The sequence below is a fragment of the Petaurus breviceps genome, unplaced genomic scaffold (assembly GCF_028583685.1).
Source record: "Petaurus breviceps papuanus isolate PSGF00001 unplaced genomic scaffold, PetGlider_PUasm1.0 90842, whole genome shotgun sequence".
NCBI classification, from domain to species: domain Eukaryota; kingdom Metazoa; phylum Chordata; class Mammalia; order Diprotodontia; family Petauridae; genus Petaurus; species Petaurus breviceps.
This window is the reverse complement of record NW_027187358.1, coordinates 3,310,632-3,323,190: the sequence shown is the minus strand read 5'-3', so window position 1 is coordinate 3,323,190 and position 12,559 is coordinate 3,310,632. Positions and strand designations below refer to the sequence as shown.

The window sequence follows — 12,559 nt, the reverse complement described above, 5'->3', positions numbered from 1 at the left end:
CTAAGTATGTCCTGGATTTTCATTAAACAATTTCATTAAACAATTGCCAGCGCCCCACTAGATGGAGACATTGAGGGAGGGCAACCCAGGCATGGGAGACATTCCCTAAAAAAGCACAGAGATGTAAATGACATGTTAGCAACAGCAAATAGGTTGCTAAGGCTGGATCATAGAAGATATAAGGGGGCATAATATGGAATAAGGTTGGAAAGGAAAGGTGAGATCTGGTTTTGAAGAACTTTAGATGTGATAAGAATTTAAGTTTTATCCTAGATGTCATAAGGAAACCCTGGACCTCATTAAATAGATGTATTCAGTGTTTAAACTTCTAGTTTAGGAAAATCACCTTGGTTTCTGTGTAAAGAGTGAATTAGAGTGGCAACATCTTGAGTCAGGGACCAGTTAGACCAGTCAGGAGTTCTGCAATGTGATCAGAACTCAAAGCAGCTCTAAAGGCATCCTTTAGCAATCTGGACAAATGACTGTCAAGGATTGAACCCATTACTTTGACCTTATAGAAGTTAGCATCTACATAACTCTCTAAGGCAGTGATGCTAAAATTAAATAGAAACAGAGATCACTAAACTGTACATTAAAGATCCCTGTGCCTATATATTGACTTAAAAAGACACATATTAAAACGATCTATTTTTAAATAATTTAAATAATTTTAATCTGGTTTAACCTATTGCTAGAGAGTGTTTTGAGTCATAAGCAATATTTGACCCAGTATTGGACAGCTCTGTTTTAAGGTTTGCAAAGTACTTTGCTTACTTTTCCCACAAAGGTTAAGTGACTTGCCCAGGGTCACTCAGCTAGTATTTGTCTGAGTCAGGATTTAAACTCAGGTCTCCCTAACTCCAAGTATAGTATTCTAGCCCAAACACTGCCTATTTGGATCCCTAGTATTTAGCAAAATGCCTGGCTCATAGTACACCCTGAAAAGATGTTTGCTGATGACTTTCTAGGGATTAGTTCACTAGGACTTACTAGAAGGGTATGGTGACATCTAACCACCTACAGCCACTTCTCTTATCTTTATTAACAGTCTCTGTGGACTCTATATTGAAAGAAAGAAAGGGGGAAAAGTGTGTTTGGGGTGAGACCAACAGTACTGTTAGAAGCCTGACTAGAGTATACTGTCAAATATATAAACCCAGCTTTTAAACCGTATAAAAAGGTCCTAATTATACTGGACATCATTTCACTTCAAAGACAAAACACATCAGACAGAATGAGGCAGTGGAAAGATTGCTAGGTCTGAACTCTGACTCTGCCACTTCGTACTTAAGTGACCCAGGTCAACCCACTTAATCTTTTCTGGGTTCCAACTTTCTCATCTGTAAAAGGAAAAGGGTCGAACTGTAATGCCTCCGGGGCTTCTCCCAGCTCTAAATCTATGATCCTATGAAGTTCACATTCAACTTTTATAGAAAATTGGGTCTCCTTTCCTAACTCTATAAAATTACCATATGTTAAATGAAAGACACACTCAGAAATCTGAGAGAACACGGTGAAAGGGGTTTAATGGGGCATAATCAAATGGAAATTAACTAGCTGGTATTCTTTAACTTGAATTCAGAGTCATGAGTTTAACAGTAATGGATTTATGACTCATTAGGGCTAAGAGAGGATGTAATTTTAACAGGAACATGATATTTGTGTGACAGTTTAAAAGATATGAAATTGCTACATTCAGTCTATCGTTCACAAAATTGTAAAGACAGCAACACACACATGCACACGCAAAGTCATATTATAACAATGTAACTATGCTTGTTTATATGCATAAACTTTTAATTGTCATTATTCAAGTGAATTAAATTACTTTGATAAAAGATTTATTTTCATATAAAAGATTTTAAAAGGACATTGAGAGTTGTTATTCCAAAATGTTGTAATGGAAATGAAAAGTAGCTTAGAATAGATCTTGTATTGTCATCTTTTCTTATGTGTGTGTGTAAAAGATAAGTTTACTATCATGGGCTATGGAAAATGAAATTTTTAACATAGGCAGGCATGGAAAGTATAGACAAAAATAATTTCAACATCCCATTTATATAGAGAAGTTAGGAAGTCTCTAACCTGGAAAAGATAAGACTTGTGAACAGGATAGTTATTTTCAAGTATCTGAAGGTTTATCTCATAGAAGAAGGAATAGACTTATTTGGTTTGGCCTCAGCAGGAAATGGTAGAAGTAGCAAAGTGACCAGCTTAGACTTGATATAATGAGAACACTTCCTCACAGTAAGAGCTATCTAAAAGTGGAATGGATTCTCTAAGTAGGGTGGAAGTTCTCCTCAAGCAAAGACTGGATGACCACTTGGGTAGGTTGTGAAAAGGATAGTCTGAAGCATATGTGTGCTGAGATCCCTTCTAACTGATATTCACTGCTTCTGTTATATTCTCTATGAAGTAACAAAGCTGAGAAGTGATACTGATTGATCCATCAATCAGCATTTGCTAAGTAGCTACTATGTGCCAGGCACATAGTGTGCTGTACTCTGGGGATGCAAAAAGAGGCAAAAGATAGTTCTTACCCTCAAGGAACTTACAATGTAATGGAAGGACATCATAGATGTGTTGTGACAGATTCAATTCACTCTAGTTCCTTCCCCATAAGTTTTGTGCTGGGTTCCAATCCAATATGTAGAGTCTTGGTAAGTCTACACGAAGTCATGAGTGACTGGGTCTGGGGTAGTGCTATATGGAGAGAAGGAGTCTTCTGGTCAACTGAGAGGCCTGAGGACTGGTGACAGAAGGTACTGAATCAGAAATGAGTTAAAATACATAAAGATCAATATTCCCCTCCCGTGTTTTGCTCCATTGCTGGTCCAAATGCTGTGTGTCTATAGAGACAAAGTGTCTCTATTTCTCTTGTTTCTATTTTACTTTTTTTCCCTGATTTTGACAATTAAATTTTCTGAAAGGGAATAGGATTATTAAGTAATCATTGAGATCAGGAAATCTATTAAAGTCATTAGAAGTACAAACTGGCAACTGGAGCTAGTAGCCACCTTGTTGAATGGGGAACCCGAAAAGCAGGTTGTGCAACCTCTTGGTCCTGGCCCAGCAATTTATTAACTAGTCAGCTTCTCAAGAAGTCAGTCCAACTGAGAAAGGGACAAACTCCTTCATCATTAGGGCCTTACTTTAAAGCACACTTAATGGAGACTCTGCAAAGAGAAAGACTTACAGTTAGATCCAATGTGATACTTTTACATATGCCTCATTACCTTTCTACCCTTTGTACCCTCAGTTTAAATCCATTCTTCCTATGGACCTGATTTATGTATAAGAGGAGAGTGCTTCTCTTAGTTTGTGGGTGATTATGTCACAGCCATTTGTCTTGATATACTTTCACCCTAAAAGACCTCTTGTAAAAGCTAATTTGTATCAACTGGCTGATTGATATTAGGTAGCATTGTGTGGAGGCTTATGAGTGACTGTAGTAGATACACCAGCCCCTCAAAGTTGTCCTTAGAGCCTCGAGAAGAGCAGTAATCATTGTCCTCTGGGGTAACTAGCCTGTTAGTTCATTGCTAGTTGGTAGGGTGACCTTAGAGGGGATACTACACATGTTTCGTGGGAAATTAAATCTGTAAATAATGCATTTAGGATCATGGGATCATCAGCTAGGAGCTAAAAAGAAGCTTAGGACTCAGAAGGTACCTAATACATTTAGAATCATGGAACAAGATGTGAAAGGGATCTCAGAGGTTATCTAGTCTAACCTTAAGGTTTTATGAATAAGGAAACACAGGGCTAGGAAGGTAAAATATGGCAGATGTTCTGGTTGGACTGAGATCTTCAGTCTCCTGAGCCTGTGTTCTTTTCCTTATACAAAGTTATAACATTTTAACATGTCTTCCTTTAACTGGAATTCTTAAAAGAAGCCTATTGGGATCTTGTAATGCCAAGACCTATTAACCCCTTGACCAAAATGCCATCATGTCCAGGGAATTCTATGGGGACTCCAATCATTGCCCCAATTACAACAGCATTCTAGTTAGAACTTTGGGATTGAGACACTATAAAACTTCTGTTCACTCAGTACAATAACCTGCTCAATATCCTCCAGTTTACTTGTTAAATTTTTACTTCCCTCATCCTTACCATCCAGAATACTTACCCTACTGTAACCTCCTTCCCTTGCTACCTCTGTCCCTCTGCTTGCCTTGCTCTACCATTAAGCTCCACACCTCCTCATCCCCACTGCACTTTGCCTGCTGTTTCCAGTATGCCCCAATAGAGTCTGTGTTCTGTTCTAAACAAATTGATTGCCCTTTATCCTTGCTTTTTCTTATACTGTGTACAACTCACAGGACCAGCCTAAATTCATACCCTCTTTGCTACTCAAGGCCACTTCCAAATCCTTATGGGGTTACTGTCACTCAATGCTGTCTCTTCACTTGAAATTCATGCCTTTTGATTACATTCTACTTGACTTGTTCTCATTTCCAACATCTATTGCTCCCTAGAACATTTTAAACAACAACATGGTTTGAAAAATATTTATTAAGCACCATGTTGGCACTTCAACTTACTTTATTCAGCACTAGAGATAAACAAAGGAAAAATGACATAGGCTTTCCTCAAGAAACTGATAATCAAGTGGTCAGCATAAAACTTACACTGCATCTAGCAATAGAAACCTGTGACCCAGCACCCCAAGTTCTGAATTGACATGTATAGAATCCAATCTTGCAAACATCTTTTACTCAAATCACTCTTTTGCTTCAGTTGCTCAAACCCAGGTTTCTAGGAAATACTAGAAAATAGGTCAAATAAAAGTCATGTTTAAGTTTCACAGATATGGGTAAAAATATCTCCAGATCCAATACAAGTACTCAAGGTAAAAATGCATATCAGATACAGAGCATCATTTGCTTTTACCCGGTAGCAGAGATTCTTAACTGAGGACCTTAAACTGCTTTTAAAATAAATTAATATTTTGAGAACTATATTTTAATATATTTCTTTTCTTTTGTTATCTTTTTATTTTATGCATTTAAAATATTATTTTGAGAAGGGGTAAATAGACTTCACTAGCCTACCAAAAGGATCCATGGCACTAAAATGTTAATAATTTCTGTATAAATATTGCTCCCCATTGCTAAATAAGGAACTCACAGTAACCCTTAAATTGTCAGTATAATTCTCTTTCTACTTCCAGTGCATCTCACCTTTTTTCACCCAGGATATCGATAGTTTATTTTTTTAACATTTATTTTGAAAAATTGAGTTCCAAATTCTCTTCTTCTCTCCTGCTCCACTCCCATTGAGATTTGATATCCTCTATACATGTGACATCATGAAAAACACATTTCCTTGTTAGACATGTTGCCAAAAAAAAAACAAAAAACCCCAGAAACTTAAAATGAAAAGAGTATGCTCCAATCTACACTCAGAGTTCATCAGATCTCTCTCTGGAGGTGGATAGCATTTTTCATCATGTGTTCTTTGAAATTATCTTGGATCACTGCATTCATCAGAGAACCTAAGTCTTTCACATTTGATGATCCTTGACATGATTGCTGTTACAGGATACAAAGTTCTCCCAGTTGTTTTCATTTTATTTTACATAACTTCATATAAGTCTTCCCAGGTTTTTCTGAAACCATCTTCCCATTTCTTTTTTTTTTTTGCCTTTGTTTTGGAGGGCAGTTGGGGTTAAGTAACTTTCCCAAGGTTACACAGATAGTTTTTTTTGTGTGTGTTAAGTGTCTGAGGCTGGAACTGAACTCGGGTCCTCCTGACTCCAGGGCTGGCTCTTTATTCACTGTGCCACCTAATCACTCCTCCTCCTCATTTCTTATAGCACAATAGTATTCCATGACAATCATATGCCACAACTTGTTTAGTCATTCCCCAATTGACAGAAATTTCAATTTCCATTCTTTGTCACCACACAAAAAAAGCTCCTCTAAATATTTTTGTACATATAAGTCCTTTCCCCTTATCTTTGATCTCTTTGGGATATAGACCTAATAATGGTATTGCTGAGCTAAAGGGAATACACTTTTTTATAGCCCTTTGGAGATAGTTCCAAATTATTGTCTAGGATGGTTGTACTACTTCACACCTGCAACAGTGCATTAGTGGACTTATTTTTCTATGTTTCCCCCAGTATTTATCATTTTCATTTTCTGTTATACTAGCAAATCTATTTGGTGTTAGATAATAGCTCAGAGTAATTTTGATTTGCATTTCTCTAATCAAAAGTGTTTTAGAACATTTAAAAAATGTGATTATTGATAAGTTTGATTTCTTCTGAAACCTGTTAATATCTAAGCTCTTTCTCTGAACATAGGTTGCAAACAGTCCAATAATTCTTATATTATCTGGCCTCAATCAGTTTATCAAGCCTGCTATTTTCCAATAAAATATTTCACATTTTCTTCTATTTTTTTTCATTCTTTTGACTTTGTTTTATTGTTTCTTGATATTTCATGGATTCATTAGCTAGCACTTGCCCAATTCTAATTTTTAAGGAATTAAATTTTTAGTGAGATTTTGTACCTCTTTTTCAAATTTTCCATTTATCCAATACTCATTTACAAGTTATTATTTTCTCTAGTATTTTTGTGCCTCCTTTACCAAGCTGTTAATTGCCTTTTCATAATTTTTCTTGCATTATTTTAATTTCTTTCCCTATTTATTCCTCTACCATTCTGATTCTGAAAACCAATTTTTAGCTTATATAAACATGATGTTTAGTAGAAGCAAAGACTTTTAAACACAATTGCTAAAAAGGATTTTTCCACCAATACTGAACATGCCTGCATCAACAGAGCAAAATCATTATGTCCTGTGGGGCCCTAATATGTAAAGTCTCATCAAGGACTTTGATATAACAACTAGATTCTCTAACACTAGATTCTACCAGTATAATATTCACTACAGGAGCACAGCTACTAATTAACAGACACTAGATCTGCAAAGAGTCAAATAAAACTACCAAAAAACCCAACTTAATAAATTATACAAAAGTACAATTGAACTAGCAACATAAAAATATGTATTTAAAGAGACAAAATCTGGATACTTACATTTCTAATTTCAATTCAACCTTTTAGCATGTTAACACTGACTTCTATATCACAATCCATACAGTACAGAAATGAGCACCTGTGCAGTTTTAGCATTTGCTTTATTAATAGCCAGGTCACCTGGAAAGTCTAGCAGCAACATAAAAAAGGGCTTGAAGCCTGACCAGTATTGTGAGTAGTTTCTCTTTCACCCAAGGGACTTATATAGCCATTCTGTCTTATGGTATTACCCTCTCTGCAGAACTTGGGTTGCCAGAAAGGCAACTCCATTCCATAAGTCCTGCACTATACAAGAAGTTTGCTGTAATAACAAAAGAAAAAAAACATACGAATCTTTTGTCCCTGTCTTTCATGGCTTTAGTCCCTTACTGATTCTTCAGGTTTAGGAGCCACTTGTATAATCCCTTTTTTCTCCAAGAGTCTAGAACTGCCTAAGACCTCCCTTTCTAGATACCTGAATTTTGGTATCCTCTTCCCTCTTCAAGAGATAAGAGATGTTCATTAACATACTGCACTCTCTAGAAGTCTGGGGTTCAGGAATGCTATGGCTTGGCCATGCTCTTCCCTTCTAGAAATGTAGCATCTAGGAGCTCTTGTCTCAGGGCAAGTGGATGAGTGGACTGGCAACTCCCATATAGCTCTGCTTCAAGATTTCCATTATCATGACCCATGGGAGAACAGTTACTTCTTATCCCAGAGCTTGATCTACTTTTAGCTCTGTTTTTCTCTGGCCTATTTTTTGAAAAGGATCAGAGTATTGGAAAAGGATGATCTTGACCTTGACTTCTTTGATTTCTTTGCTCCAGTGTTTGCAAAGCTCAACTTCTCCAAAGTCTTCATTGTGTTGTTCAATAATTTTTCAGTTGTATCTGACTCTTCATGACTCCATTTGGGGTTTTCTCAACAAAGATACAGTAGTGGTTTTCCATTTTTTTCTCCAGCTCATTTTACATATGAGGATACTGAGGCAAACAGAGTTAAGTGACTTGCCTAGGATCACACAGCTGGAAAATGTCTGAGGTCAGATGTGAATTCAGGAAGAAGAGTTTTCCTGACTCTAGACCCTACTGGACCACCTAGCTTGAAAGACTATAGAGTATTGTTTTGCTGATCACATTTCCTTCTTTTTGAGAGCTTTCCTGATTAATTATCTACTGCTGCCTTTCAATTACAGTGTTTTCTTTTCTTTTTTCTTTTACCCTTAGCAAAACATGGCAATTACAATTCACTACCCTATTTTGTTTATCAGTTGCAGTGACAAACCAAAGAGAAGATTCTAAGAAGAACTGACATGCTTTGGGTGTTTGGAATAAAAATTGGATACATTCAATGTGTCTGTTAAGAGGGCATTTACGTTGCCTATAGTAGCTGGTTCATGGGAAATTTATTGTAATTATCAAATGTATATTTTGATCATGAAGTAAAGAATATATAGAAATTTTATATTCTTCCTCCCTACAAATCTTCAAGGAAGGTTTGATCATTTTTTTTTTTTTTTGCTATGTTGTCAGGGGAATTCTTGTCCATTTCAGTTCAACAACAAATATTTATTGTGTCTATCATGGATATGAGAGTGTGATAGGAACTAGAGATTCAAAACCAAAACCAAAATAGTCCTTGCCCTCAAGGGGTTTATATTTTATTGAGTAGAACAACATGTATGGAAAGAAGTATATATTGCTGTGGAACAAACAGCAACTGATGTTGATTGTTTATTGGATTGATGAACTTAGAATTAAGACATATAGCTGGATAGACCACTGGGTATGGAATTAGGAAGACCTGAGTTCAAATTGAGCCTCAGACTCTTATTAGCTGTGTGACCATGGACAACTTAACCTCTGTTTGCCTCAGACAACAGTAGTACCCACTTTCCAGGGTTGTTATGAAGATAAAAAATGAAATAATATTTATAAAGCACTTGGCACAGTGTTGGAAATATAGTAGGTGCTATGTAAATGCTAGTGTTATTGTTGTTGTTATTATTATAGTGTCAGAAGATCTGAATTCAAATACTAGTCCTTCCATATATTATTTGTATGATTTGGGCAAATTAATGCTTATATGCAAAATGAGGGGTTTGACTAGATTACATCACCTAGTCCAACTCTTAATGTATGATCCTATAAAAAAGAGATGCAGAATGGTTCAGAGTCTTGGGGCCTTGTCTCTGGCTTCTTATTCATCAAGATCTGGACTTTGCCAATTAGTTTGAGTTACTTTGACAGAGTAGGGCTATGGTAAGTATTTGAAACAAGGGATTTAAAATGGAGGGACACGAGGCTCTATTTTTTGAGGGTGGGGACAGGTGGGAGGTTTTTTGCCTTTCCTTCTCTCTTTCATTTGCAAAGACGACCTTGAAATGAGAGGAAATCAGAATTCTTGAGGTCCATATATGTTTTTGTTCAGCTTTTTTTTTGGCAGAGACTTCCCTGAAATTTGTTTCAGAGCTTAGGGTTCCCATAAAACAGTTGTGAAGACATAGTCCTCTACATCACTTGAGGCTTGGAGGGGTAGGTGGGAGGTAAAGGCCATGAAGAAACGACCAAAATTACAACATATTACAAGTACAACTTTTACTAAATACATCTTTTTTTTTTTCCAATTAAAAGAATTCATCAGAAATAAGACCAACAAAGTGAATTTGTTCCCACTGACAGTGAATAGAGCATAAACAAGGTCAATTTTTAGTCAGTGCAAGCCAAATTTTGACACAGGCACAATCTTCCACCATCAGCATCCGTCATCATGTGCTTCTGACACAGATGGGCTGTGTTGTCAGGCTGCTTGCTGCATTTAAATGGGAAACATGAAAACCCAAGTTAAACAACCTTTGTGCAGAAGTTAAAAGTACTATAATATGTGGTGTATTTTTCAAAGTCATTCATTTTGTTAAGTAAAAAGCTGCTTTCCAAAAGAGCTGCTACTTAAAAAAAATGGAAATAACTCTACAGCATTTGAAACTTCAAACAATAAAATTTAATTTTCTTAAATTCTCTATTCTTCCTAGTTTTTAAGAAAGTGAAATAACTTTCCTTTGTCATAGCTCAATTGAAAAGAAAAATATACTGAAGCAGTTGAAATTCAGACAAGCAAAGACAATGAGATGGTTTAAGTAGCAGAAGTAAGAAACACAAAGTAAAAAGTACAAATCCAGAAAATATAAACTACTGTATTATTGGGATTCCCAAGTTCTCATATTGATGAAGAGGAAAAAGTATTGTGTTTACTTTAGCTACAGATAGAGTGAAACCTAAAAAATCAAATTACATCTCAAAAGTACACATATAGTAATATTACACCAGAGGAGAAATTTTTTCAGAAAAAATTGTATAGTTTTAATCATCAAAACCAAACTTCACAAATCATGTTTTTGTTCATCCTTCTTTCTTGAAGAAGACCAATGACATCGTGAGGATAATGTCTTGACTCACAAGTGAACTGGATTTAAGTGAGGTAGAGCTATGCAAAGTTATCAGCCTTGCTTTCTTCTCCAGAGTCATCAAAGTCCAGTTTAGGATGACTGGTGATGGCCCTAGATGCCTGGGCCTTCTTAAGCTAAGGTCTTTCCCAGGTTGGAGGCAACACCCATCTAATAGTTAAAGGCTAGATAAGAATCAAGGCAAAAGATGGTCTACTTTCCCTTAGCAAAAGAATCAATCTGGGAAGGAAAGATCTGGCCAGAATAGAAACAATTACTATTTACACTCACTCTGAGTCAACAAAACCCAAAGAATGAGCAAATGAGACTTGGGCTGGGACCTATTATTGACTAATCCATGAGAACCAGAATGATTTGGGTTTAAAGGAATAGTCAAGTAGCTCCATTTGAATCACAATAACTTTATCAAAACCTGTTTTTTCAGAGCTATATTTCAAGATATCATAAATGAAAAACTACAAGAGATACGAGAGTTAATTTTCCCAGTTTAAAAAATACAATGATGAATAAATAAGTAGGCAAAAAAAATCTAGGATAAGAAATGGCAACATTGCCTAACTGGAACTGACTGGTTGGGTTCCCAGTGAGGCAGATACTACTATTCACAAGTTGTTTTTCTTCTTTGTTCTCAACAAATCATGTTCTAGATAAATGATATCTATAGTATCAAAAGAATTTTTAGCATCATATAAAATTGCTTATAAAATTGCAAAATGTAAAAGATCTCATTGGATAAAAGAAACTAGTTCAACCTTGAACTACTGATGAAATTGAAATGATGTGTGATGAATTGCATGCAAAGCAGTTTTGAATAATTCTATTTTAAAATAACATGATGGGAAGAAAGATTACCCATGTATCTGTAGGACCTTATAATCAATTAGTTGAGAAACTGGAATCTTCCTAATTTGCACTGCAGGAGGGTGAAGTAACATAGGCAGGTAAAAATGTTCATTTGATTGCATGTGTTGAAACCAATGTTAGAGAAGATCTGTTACTTGGCAAACATATTGAAGACAATGCCATACTAAAAGACATTGTGGGATACAATTTGTAGATTTCTGAATGAAAATGATAAAATGTGGGATAAATATATTATACTCCGCAAGATTTGGATTTAAATTGATGTCAAGATGAAATGTAGTTTTATAAGCACTAGTTGAAAATGTGGTAGCCTTATGTGCAATTTGGACATATTGCACACTTTACAGAGAATTGTTTATATCAAGAAATAAGAGTAAAGCACTAAGTACAGTGTTTCAAGTTTTTACAAGCGATAGCCTTTATGAAAAAAAAAACAGTACAGTAATGGAGAGCTCTTTGCAAACTTGTCTGACTATATGGGGGAGAGATAACATAAGGCACTTCTATGCTATTGTAAACCTACTCTCTGTGCTCATGTGCTTCTAAGAATATTTGAGCTAAAAGAAGAAACTGCTATTTTTCTTAGTGATAATAAAAATGTGGCAAATTTACTCTAAAGCACAAATTTCTGAACCTTTTGGTTGATTTTCTTTTTGAAAAAATATGAGTATTCTATAGAGCTCAAAGTCCTGAAATTCATGTTCTGATCAAGAAAGATGTGGTGACTGCACTTTTGAAAATATTTGAGTTATGGAATTCATTTATACAATGTTATTTTTGAGATGGTTCTCAATAAAAAATACCTCCCACACAAATGAAATAAAAGAAAGTAAAGACCTGTTCGTTGTTATAGGGGGAAAAAGTGTTGGAGTTGGAGTCTGAGGTGACCGCAGTTGAAATTTCAAACCTGATCCTTCCCATGTGACCGTTGGTAAGTCACTTATAATTCTCTGAGTCTATTTCTTCATCTCTAATATATCATTACTAATCATCATTAATTACTATTATATAAAATGATATATATCTTCCATAGTAATAGCCAGGATATTGACTTTCTGGACATGGGAAAGTCACTTAACTGTTCAGTGCTCTATGCAACTACCTAAGACTTGCCTGTGATGGGGAACAGAAAGCCCATTTAAATTACAAATAACATGACTACCTGTAATGATTGAGGAAGTTTCCTTATCTAAGAATTTTC

The 12,559-nt window shown here is 35.6% G+C and overlaps 1 long non-coding RNA gene across 1 annotated transcript in view; it reads left to right on the top strand.

The window, feature by feature from the left end:
• The window catches only part of LOC138148759 (uncharacterized), a 142,704-nt gene extending 130,423 nt beyond the window's left edge, over nt 1-12,281 (top strand). The window contains exon 3 of the long non-coding RNA XR_011165147.1: nt 12,212-12,281. This is a non-coding gene — a long non-coding RNA (uncharacterized lncRNA). The remainder of the gene's footprint in view (nt 1-12,211) is intronic.
• The last annotated feature ends 278 nt before the right edge of the window (nt 12,282-12,559 follow it).